Source organism: Triticum dicoccoides, chromosome 3B, assembly GCF_002162155.2.
Source record: "Triticum dicoccoides isolate Atlit2015 ecotype Zavitan chromosome 3B, WEW_v2.0, whole genome shotgun sequence".
Taxonomy (NCBI): Eukaryota; Viridiplantae; Streptophyta; class Magnoliopsida; order Poales; family Poaceae; genus Triticum; species Triticum dicoccoides.
Window position 1 is genome coordinate 779,941,508 of NC_041385.1, and position 11,778 is coordinate 779,953,285.

Below are 11,778 nucleotides of genomic sequence, written 5' to 3' on the forward strand. Positions count from 1 at the left end.
CTTATGAAGCGCGATTGATCTCTCCAAGGATCATAATCCCGGAAGTTTGTGTTTTAGGGTCTTTCGTAGTCCAACTTCTTCCGAGGAGAGCCGCCTTGAGTCGGACGCCACATCACGCTGATGGATGAGCTCAAGCATGATGGCACTCTTTAATTTGATGCTGTCAATCCACTTGTCACTCCATTCCTGCAGCCACTTTGCCGTTGCGTGTAGCTTCTCATCCACAAATGGGATCCCCACAGAAGGGACTGAAGTCCACACGCCTACTCCACTATATCCATAAAGCCGCCCGCCTTAGTCTAGGATTCGAACCTAAACCATTGGCCTACATTTAACTCGGCTTGGAGGTCCAATAGGAGTGGGCAATGGTCGGAGACTACAGTTTCAAGGGCCAAAAGGAAGCAATCTAGGTAGAGAACTTCCTAAGATGTAGTTTTTAATACATGATCAATCTTCTCTATCGTTGCATGCTCCCGTTCATTCGACCATGTGTAGTGGCGGTCATTGAAATAGATTTCCTTCATTTCCATAGCATATAGCTTTAACCGAAAACGGGGCAATCATTCTTCTGTTTATCGCATTGTGGCTTTTGTCGTCCGGGTTGACAAGGAGGTTGAAATCACCGGCTAATGTCCAAGGCCTCGCATGCAAATAACACATGTCCACCAACTTTTGGAGGAACACAATCCTCTCCGCATCTAGTTGGGGTCCATAGACCCCAGTTAGCCACAACTCTACTGCCCCAAAGGGCTTAACAAGTGCCGTAATTGTGTTCTCTGTTCGTGTGGGTTAGGTAGGGTTCCACAAGCAGATCCCAAGCTAACATGACACCTCCACGCGTAGCCACAGCCGACAAGCAAAAAAAGCTTCTCGAATCTATTTTCCAAGCATTGCCTTGCAAAAGCTCCATCGATATGTTCTCTACCTTAGTTTCCTGGAAACAAACGATCGCCAGTTTAGCCGCTTTTACCACTTGAAACACTGCATTTCTTCTCGCAGGTGCATTCAGCCCACACACATTCCACACTAGGAGCTTGATTGGTTGGGCAACAATTAACAAGGCCCACCGGCTCAACACACCCCCTAGAGGCCTACGGCTCAGCCCCAATCACCGTCGGCAGATCACAAGGGGTAGCACGGGCAGCTCCCACCCGAACAGCGCAAGCACAATAGTAATGTGTGCGTCCGACAGTGGGCGCATGAACAACTCTACATTTATGTTCAGCGCCTCATCCCCAATGACTTCACTCTCATGGCCACAGTTTCCAAATGATCACCTATATTTGCTTTGTGGCCTTAAACGACCACACACACTTAAATATGCTAACGTAATTTAAGTGCCAATCTCATTCATATGCAGCCTTTCATGTTATTAAAACTTATGAGGAAATATGCCCGTGTGTTGCAACGGGAGAAACAAAATAGCTAGCTACATATACATGTTGCGTAGATGATATTGTGCGTATGGAAGCTCCTGTCACCTCGTACTCGTGGTATACCTACCCACTGCTGTCAGTGCGCTTGACGGTCATATCTTTCCTAGACATGATTTTGTCCAGCAGACAAACACCGAACATCTCAAGATACTAAATTTTCTCTTTATCCTCTCAGTAAAAGAAGTTATTCCTCTCTTTGTTGCTCTCAAGCATCATATTTCCGTTAGTGGCGGGTTTTCATCTCATAGTTTTGGGATGTTTTCCATAAGCCAATGAGAAGCATATTTTTTGGTTGTTGAGTTGTCAACAACTATGTTCAAATCTTCCGTATCAGGATGCTCTTTCAAGTTCCTTGTGGTAGACATGTTATTTTCTTCTCCATTCAATTGGTTCCAAGTATCTACCTTCCATTCTGTACCCAAGTAGTTCTATTTTTTAACATGTGAGATGGCCAGAATACAGTAGTGCAAGCTATGGAATGGTGCTTACCTCAGCATCTGGAGCATTGAAGACAATCAAGCCATAATAACATTTGTTTGTCTTTGTATCATTTTCTCTTTCTAACTACAAGGAACCATTTAACTTGTCATGTCAGTCTCTACCTGTACAAACGATACTAATGCCACTGGTTTTGCTTCCTGATCAGACATGGAAGGCTGCATCAGGAAAACACTGCATTTTCTACTTATGACTGTGCCAACCCCACTTTACTAAATGCTAACCCCAATTAATTAGACAACCAGCATACATTATTCTTCTTGCTTGTTTAGTTGTGAATCTTGTGCAGTTTATGCTAGCTTCAGATGTTGATTCTTCTTCTGATAAAATAAATGACAAATGCCCTTATAAAAATGAAGTACATTGGTTTCTTAGGGTTTTTTTAGATCTATATATCGGGTTTTTTAGGGGTATCTTTTTTTTAAGAAACACCTATAACTTTATTCATATTCATAACAATTAGAGGTCACTGATTTTGATCTAAGATCCAAGAAAATACACAGAAGTTAGGAGTATAAAAGAGAGGCCTTAGGCTATGTCTCACAACTTGCAAAACGTACATGGGCTAAGTTCAAGTCCGTTCATGGGGGTGGAAGGACTCGTCCGGTTCCTGGAATTCTTCTTGTGAGAGGCGTATTTTTCTGACTTCTTCGCGACCCGCAAAAGGTAAATTGGCTAAGCCCAGCCCAAATCCGTCCATATTGCTTACGCTAAGATCACCGCAACTCCACATATGCTCTCGTGGTCTTGTTGCTGAGATCGTGGGACTGGGAAGCTGCGATGGAAACCCTACGACGACCATGGCGAAGATCGCAACGATGGCAGCAACCCCTTCGTGACCTCCCGGAGGAGATCGTCGTCTGGGAGATCCTCGTCCGCCTGGCCCCCAAGGACCTCCTCCGCTGCCGCGCCGTCTGCCGTGCGTGGCGACGCGTGACCTCCGCCCGCAACTTCCTCCTGGCCCATCACAGCCGCCAGCCCTCCCTCCACCTCCTCTACGGTTACGAATGTGACACTGTCCGCCCCCAGAACATCCTTGCCTTCGACCACCAGGCGGCCACCACCGCCCAGCTCCATACCACCGCCCGGCTTAAAGAGAACTACAATATAGCGGCCTCCTGCGACGGTGTACTTATCCTCTCCGGGGATGGCAAGGCAGGCAGCATCTGTTGTAACCCAGCTACACGTGAACATACACCACTTAGGGCAACGCGGGACTTGAAAATCCTGGGGATGTATCCACATCGCCCTACCGGTGAGTACCAGGTATTGCTGCAGAGGTGGTATATAATGTCATATAAAGGCCAACTTGGTTTCTATGTCCTTGCCTTAGGCACCGAACAGCCACCAAGGTACATCGGAATGCAAGAGACATCATCGGCGTACTTCAGCGCACGTGCCCTTGTGCGTGATAGCCTGCATTGGTATCCAGTGAAGCATCACAGTGAAAATGATCCACTATGGTATCCCACTGAAAGCAAACCCGTAATAGTATTCGACCCCATAGCTGAGTCGTTTCGGCGGATGCGTGCTCCAATTGTTCCCAGCAACTCATATATCTTTGAGATGGATGACACACTCGGCATCTATACTCATGATGATGACATGGAAATTGTGGATATATGGGTGTTACAAAATTACGAAGGTGAGATTTGGGACTTCAAGTACAAAATCAAATTGCCAATTGCAAAAATAAGGCGGCAGTTTGAAGGTTGTGATGACTATTGGTATTTGGCTGTTGTTCCTGTGGATAGTCGTGTGCTCTTGCTTGTCAGTTTGGATCGATGTGTTAATCATGTTGATAGTGATGGAGAATTGGTTGGCAGTTTCCATCACGGTGGCGGATTCCTTCGAGCGTCTGGATATCGTCTCAAACAAACTCTTGTTTCACCCACCTTTTTTACGCCACTAGAAGGTCAAGTTGTGAACGATTCACCTTTCGTCTAATGGTTGTTCAAAGTGAGGCGGTCCTTCTTAAGTGATCTTGTATTCCCATGAGCTGCAATATATATAATTGGATGTAAGTATGAGCATGTTAGCTTCTTCTTTTTGTGTTGATATATACAATTTATTATCAAAATCCCTGGCCATTAGTATGTGGTTGCATAAAACATATGCTTGTTTCGGTACCTTTCGGGCCAAGTGTCTATTGAGCGTGTTAATGCTAAATTTGTTTAGTCATTTTTTTTCTACTATTGAGATCTTTCTCTTTTCATTCCTGGGATGGGGATTTACTTTGGCTATATTTTGTTTAACCGTTTTTCTTACTCGTACTCAATTGAAAGCAATCTATATATGCCTTGTGTCCCTATTCCTTTGAACTGAAGAACTGACTTGACCTTTTATCTAGTAGTATTCTAGTGGTCTTCCTAATAATCAATATTTGAGGGTGTTCCATGTTTCCAACCTTTGTTTTATATGCCAGAGAAATGACCTTGCTGAGTTTAGAAAGACATTGTACTGACCGATACTGGTTAACTTCTAAAGGTTGAGCCTGGAGGAATCAATTGCACCATTTGCTGCAGCATTACTTGGAAAATATCTCTTAGCCATTCGCTTCTACCTGCTAAACTATTTTCAGGGTTGCTTAGTGCTTTAAGGGATGTTAGATATTAACATAAGTTTTATTAGAAACAAATCTTCTTGTACTTATGGGCTTACAAAATGCTTGTCATTGTCCAGCTCGTACCACACTGTGTTTATGTCTGAATCAGGACACCACCAGGCCAATTGTGTGTGACAACTGACCAAGAGCACTCAGATAATTTGTTACTTCATGTATTGTGTGCCACTGTAGGGTCGTATCTCAGCCCTCCAACACAGGCTGCCAAGTGTCAGTTTGCCGTGGTTGGCATGGTCTTTGAAGCAAGACGGAGAAATACCGATGAGAAAATAGTTCTGCGTGACACTACAGTTACGGAATTTTTATGTGCCGCTGCAAAGTAACTGGTCGCCTGCTCACATTTAGGCCGCTCAACGTCAGTTCGTGGTTTTGTGTGACTGTCATGGCTTTCTGGGTGAGAGGGATTAATAAACTGGACATAATAATATTTGGATTGTCTGCCTGGTTATATTGCAGTCTACACCTAATAGGCTAATACTGATGCAGTATATAATGCAAGCAAGTCTATCATCCAAATTAATGGATCCAGTATGTGTGCTTAACCGTGTGTTGTTCCGTGCTATGGTACAACACTCGCGGTCACCATGCATGCAATTCATCTTAAATGCATGGTGAAAGAGCGAGCGAATTGAACGGCGGTTAGCGGGGTTCAGTAGTAAGGACAAGGTGATCTAGGATCTCTACTCGCTCCCTTGGGAGTTCGGTGGGACGACTAGGTGCTGAACATAAACTCGAACGTAACGCAACCACGAAGAACCCAACGCAACCCAAGCGGTCTGCATCCCTTGCTTCCTAACTGATGTCCGCCAGGCCGGGGAACTGTCAGAACTCTCGCGCGGCGTCGCTGCTAGGTGCATAGCATCTTCTGGGTGCGGCAAGCCAATCAACTCGGCATTGCCCATTAGTTGTGATGTTCTGATCAACTAATATTGATTTCAGAGGAATAGATCCACCATGTAGCGCTCGCCAGCAGAAATTTTATGTGTCCCCAAATTGGGTGGTAGCCTCCTTGGCCTCGCAGAAAAAATCCCCTAGTAAAACAAACTGGATTGAGAGGTTTAGGTTTAAGAGGCCGGGCCTGGAAGTATTTTATATGGTCTTCTTATAGCTTTGCAACACCTACTACATGGGTAAGCCCAGACCAAGTCTATCCACCACAGCTCCTCAGATTCCTTAAAGCATCTCCAACAGAGGCGCGGTAGCACGGCGTGCTAAAAAAAATTGCAGTGCTGACACGCTAAAAAAAAATTGCAGCGCCGAAATACCATTTTTGCGCTTGGAGTGACGAAGAGGTTTTCGAGATGCACAAAAACATGGCGCCCAATGCGGCGCCCCCACCTGCAGCAGCGCGCGCACAATCCGGCGTCCCAAATTTGCAGCCCCATAGCCCACGCGCACACCCGTGTGATAACGTTTTTTGAGCGCGCTCTATTTTACAGCGACTGCTGGAGCGCTGTTTTTGTCTCCGGCGCACAAAAACATTGTTTTTTAGCACGTGAGGCAGTTTTGGCACGACTGTTGGAGATGCTATTACGCAAAAGAAAACTCGTCTCAGTTCCTGGAATCGTTGGAGACTGGGACAGAAACACTAGCGATGAAGACCGTAATGGCAGGAGCGATGCCTTCCCATAGTGGCCTCCCGGGCGAGATTGTCACCTGGGAGATCCTCGTGCGCTTTCACCCCAAAGCCCTTCTCCGTTGTCGCGCTGTCTGCCGCACCTGGAGCCGCGTCACCTCCGCTCGTGACTTCCTCGAGGCCCACCAAGACTGTCAGCCCTCCTTCCACTTCCTCCGCGGATCTGGATATGGCAGCGGCATCCACCACAAATACATTCTCGCCTTTGACAAGGAGGCCGTCACCCCCATCCAGCTTCATACCATTGCCCAGCTTGATGAGCCCTTCTATCTTCAGCCCCCTGCGACGGCCTCCTTGTTGTCGCTAGGTATGGCTTGCCAGCTGGCACTGACTTCATCGGTTGTAACCCAGTCACTCGCCAGCATAGGAGCGGACTTCTACATCGTGGGACTGTAACCACATCGCCCCACCGGTGAGTACCGGTTGTTACTACAATGGAGTAGGTACAATTATTTTCCTGGTGGCCCTCGAGTTGGCTTCTACGTCTTTATGTTGGGCTCCGACGAGCCACCAAAGTATATCGGTTGGCCAGAGACAGCATCGGCGTACTTCAATGTACCTGCTCGAGTGTGTGATAGGCTGCATTGGTACGTCAGGTCGCAAAGCAAATTGATAGTAGTATTTAACACCATAACCAGTCATTTGAGCGGACATGTGCTCCAACTTTTCCCATTAGTCAACGACGCATCTCAAATATCTTTGAGGCGGATGGCACGCTGGGGTTCCATACCCATAGTAGTGCCATGGAAGAAATTATTGATATATGGGTGTTGCAGAACTGTAAAGACGAGGTTTGGGTGTTAAAGTACCAAATCAAATTGCCGTTTGCAGAAGTAATGGGGCGGTTTGAAGGTTGAGATGGATCATTGTATGTGAACGTTGCTTTGGAGGATGGTCGCGTGTTTTTACTGGTTAGTGTGGCGAGTGGGTGTCACATTGACAGTGATGGCAAATTGGTGGACAGTTTTCATGGTGGTGTCGGAAGCCTCTCTGAGTATGGATTTCGGCTCAAACTGAAAGATGGCTTGAAGCGTATGCCTAGCAGGGACGCGTTGCATGTTATATATAGCCAAAGGCTAGGGTTTACAGAATCCGGTAGTTGGTTTAGACTTGATCCTCAAGTTAGCTAACTACAAGATAAGGATCAAGGCTTTAAACCTAACCACCGGGATACAATTGTAACGCACGCAACACCGACCGTATATACGGTTTTATATACACAACCGTATATACATACAATGTATTCTAACACACCCCCTCAATCATAACTTCACCAAGTTGAGATTGTTCTTGAACTCCTCTAACTTGCGCCATGATAAGGTTTTAGTGAAGCCATCTGCAACTTGATCATTAGTGGAAATGAACCGAATATCAAGAAGCTTCTTAGCTACTCTTTCTCTGACAAAGTGATAATCCACCTCAATGTGTTTTGTTCTAGCATGAAACACTGGATTTGCTGATAGATGTGTAGCACCAATGTTATCACACCACAACCGTGCAACAGGAGAGTGATTAACACGCAGCTCATTCAACAAGGTTTGAACCCATATCAACTCTGCCGTGGCATTAGCCAATGCTTTGTACTCAGCTTCTGTACTTGATCTTGACACAGTAGCTTGTTTCCGTGCACTCCATGATATAAGATTTGGTCCAAAGAAAACAGCAAAGCCTCCTGTTGATCTCCTATCATCAGGACAACCTGCCCAATCAGCATCAGAGAATGCACTTACCAAAGTTGACATTGACCTTGTGACTTTCAACCCTGTACTCATAGTACCTCTTAAATATCTCAAGATTCTTTTCACTGCGGTCCAATGTGCAAAGGTGGGAGCATGCAAGAATTGACATACTTTATTGATAGGAAAAGATATATCAGGTCTTGTAAGTGTTAGATATTGCAAAGCACCTACAACACTTCTATAGTTTGTAGAATCTTCAGCACTTAAAGGCTCTCCTTCTTCCTTAGATAATTTTTCAGAAGTTGAGAGAGGCATATTTGACACTTTGCAATTCATCATACCTGCTCTTTTTATCACATCTGACACATACTTTTCTTGACTCAAGACTATACCATCTTTAACTCTCTTTACTTCTATTCCCAAGAAGTAGTGCAAATCACCAAGATCTTTAAGAGCAAAATCTCTCCTTAGATCTTCAAGCAATGCTTTAGTTGCATCCTGCGATGAGCTTGCAACAATAATATCATCAACATATACTAGCATGAAAATGGTGATTTTGCCTTTTCTGTAGAAGAACAGTGATGTGTCAGCTTTGGATGGCTGAAAACCAAGTCTTTGAAGTTTCACACTCAACCTAGAGTACCATGCTCTAGGTGCTTGTTTCAAACCACATAAAGCCTTATCAAGCTTGCATACATAATGATACTTGTCCTTTACCTCATACCCAGGAGGTTGTCTCATGTACACTTCTTCCTCTAGAACGCCATGAAGAAACGCATTCTGCACACCAATTGATGAAGACTCCAACCGTTTGATACTGCAATAGACAGAACAAGCCTAACAGTAGCTGCTTTCACAACAGGACTAAAGGTATCTTCATAATCTATACCATATCTTTGTTTGAACCCCTTTGCAACTAGTCTAGCCTTGTATCTGTCTATTTCTCCACTTGCTTTTCTTTTAATTCTATAGACCCATTTGCAATCAATTAAGTTTTTCCCCTTTGCTGGAGGAACTAGATGCCATGTTCTATTTTTCATAAGAGCATTATATTCTTCATCCATTGCATTTTTCCAGTTTTTATTTTCCAATGCCTCTACCAAAGTATTTGGTTCTCCTGTAACAGCAAGACCAGCAAAACGACGTCCTTTGTCATACCTGACCGTACCATCTGTACGTACTTTTGGTTTCAAAATACCATGTTGAGATCTCGTTCTTGGTGGTGATGCAGAAGGCAACTGCACAGAAGATCCGGAGCCCTGCACAGAGGATCCAGAACCTAATTCGGCCGCACCAGATCCAAGGTGGATCCTGTCGCTGCCTCCAGTGTCCGCTTCTAAGCCGGCCGCCGCAGATCCGAGGCGGGTGCTATCGCCGCCTGCGACGCGCCTGTTCGGCCCACGTGCGATGCTCTTGATTGGCCTGCATCACCCAGCGAAGGGGACCGGACCACTTGGCGCGTGAGCGGCGCCTCGCTGCTCGTGGGTCCACCCGACCCTGAGTGCGCTTCAGCGCCTGTCCCTGCGGGCCCGCGAGGGGACACGCGTCGTGTGGACGCTGGATCGGCCGCTCCCGAGGCTGATGCGGTGCGAGCCCCACCATCCGGTGCGGCAGGCGAGGGAGGATCTTCCCCGGGATCGCCGCTGGCAGGATCCGGCGCAGCACCTGAATCCACATCGTGTTCCACAACTGTCTGTTGCATAAAATCACAGCCAAAAACAGGAGAATTTCCACCAAAATTTACAGCAGTATTTGTATGAAGATTAACCGAAGGATCAGCTGTCTGTTCGCCCCCATGATCAAGAGGTTCAGATGAAGCAGTTTCTGCAAGAAGAAGAACTTCAGAACGAAGAGGAACGCCGGCATTTGGATTTAGTGAGGCAAATGGAAAGATAGTTTCATCAAAGATAACATCCCTAGAGATATAGACACGTCCTTCCTTGACATCTAGACACTTGAACCCTTTATGAAGATTGCTATAGCCAAGGAAAACACATTGTTTTGAACGAAACTCTAGTTTCTTGGCATGAAAAGGCCGGAGGTTTGGCCAGCACGCACAACCAAAGGTGCGTAGGGCATGATAGTTGGGTTTTTCATGAAACAATTTTTCCAAAGGAGTGTCAAGATTGATCACCTTGCTAGGAGTACGATTGATAAGATAGGGGGCAGCTAGAAAAGCCTCGTCCCAGAATTTTAAGGGCATGGAGGCATGAGCTAGAAGTGAGAGACCCACATCCACAATGTGCCTATGTTTTCTCTCGGCTGACCCATTCTGTTGATGGGCATGTGGGCACGAAACGTGATGTGTGATCCCTACTTGACGAAAAAAGGAATTGAGGCGCTCATACTCGCCGCCCCAATCCGTTTGCATGGTGATAATCTTGCGATCAAAAAGTCGTTCAACTAGTGCTTGAAATTCATGAAACACTTTGAAAACTTCTGATCTATGCTTGAGGATATATATCCATGTGAATTTGCTGAAATCATCGATGAAACTCACATAATAATTTTTCTTATTAATTGAATCTCGAGCAGGCCCCCATACATCAGAGAAAACTAGCTCTAAAGGAGCTTTTGAAGTACTACTAGAATTTGGGTAGGGAAGTTGATGGCTCTTGCCTTGTTGGCAAGCATCACACACTCCCTCTTTATTCAATTCTTTGCTAGAAAAGGAAATTTGATTGTGTCTAAGAACATGTTGAACTATTGCCGAAGATGGATGTCCTAAACGATCGTGCCACCTTGATGAAGATATCTTGGTGGCGCCAAGTGCATGTCTGCCCGAGCTTATTGGAGCTGATGATAGGGGATAGAGCCCGTTTCTACACCTGCCTTGGAGGAGGGTTTTCCTCGTGGCCTTGTCCTTGACAAAGAAAAAATGAGGATGAGTTTCAAGAAACACATGGTTGTCATTGGCTAGACGATGAGCAGAGATCAAGTTTTTAGTGGCTTTGGGCACACGCAGAATATTTTTGAGATGAAGATCACGAGTAGGGGTACGAACATATGCATGACCTATATGGGAAATCTTCATACCTGCACCGTTTGGCACGTTCACTTGATCATGTCCATTGTACTTGTCACGAACGGTGAGCTTGTCGAGCTCGCTGGTAATGTGGTTTGTTGCACCTGAGTCCACATACCAGTTTGTGTCCACCCCGTAGGAGGAGTTGGTGTTGACGGCTGCTGCAGTTTTCTCCTTGTTGAAGGAGACATCAAAGCGACGATAGCACTCCATGGCCGTGTGATTCGGCTTGGTGCAGATTTGGCAGAAGACCTCGGGAAGATCATTGCGGCCTCCTCCATTGCCGCGGCCGCCGCCACGACCACGTCCACCGCCTCCATTGCCACGGCCGCCTCCATTGCGGCCACCGTTTCTGCCGCGACCACCACCGCGGTTGGATCCACTGCGTCCGCCGCGAGACACAGCGTTGGCAGAGGAGTGGGAGGACTGCCCTCCGCCTTCAAACATGGCCAGCCTGCTTTCAAAGCTGATCAGCTGCGAGTAGAGCTCGCTCACCTTGATTTGCTGTGTACGAGCGCAGATGGTGGAGACGAAGGACACATAGTCGTAGTCGAGTCCCGCCAGGATGTAGGACACCATGTCATCGTCGGTGAGCGGCTTGCCCACCGATGCCATCTCATCACCGAGCGCCTTCATGCGCCCGATGTACTCAGACATCGTCGAGTTGCCCTTCTTGGTGGTGGAGAGGGCGATTCTGGTGTTGACGACGTGCGCCTGAGTTTGGGAGATGAAGATCTCCCTGATGGCGTCCCATGCTTCGGCCGCCGTGTCACAGTGCGCCACCTGAACCATGACTGGAGCTGAGATGGAGTTGAAGATGAAGCTCAGCACCTGGGAGTCTCGAGCTTTGTCGATGTCGTATGCAGTGTTGCGGACGTCCG

General features: G+C 46.5%; 1 pseudogene; it reads right to left on the bottom strand.

The window, feature by feature from the left end:
• Window positions 1-11,355: 11,355 nt before the first annotated feature.
• Window positions 11,356-11,494, bottom strand: LOC119282969 (annotated as a pseudogene).
• Window positions 11,495-11,778: the final 284 nt, after the last annotated feature.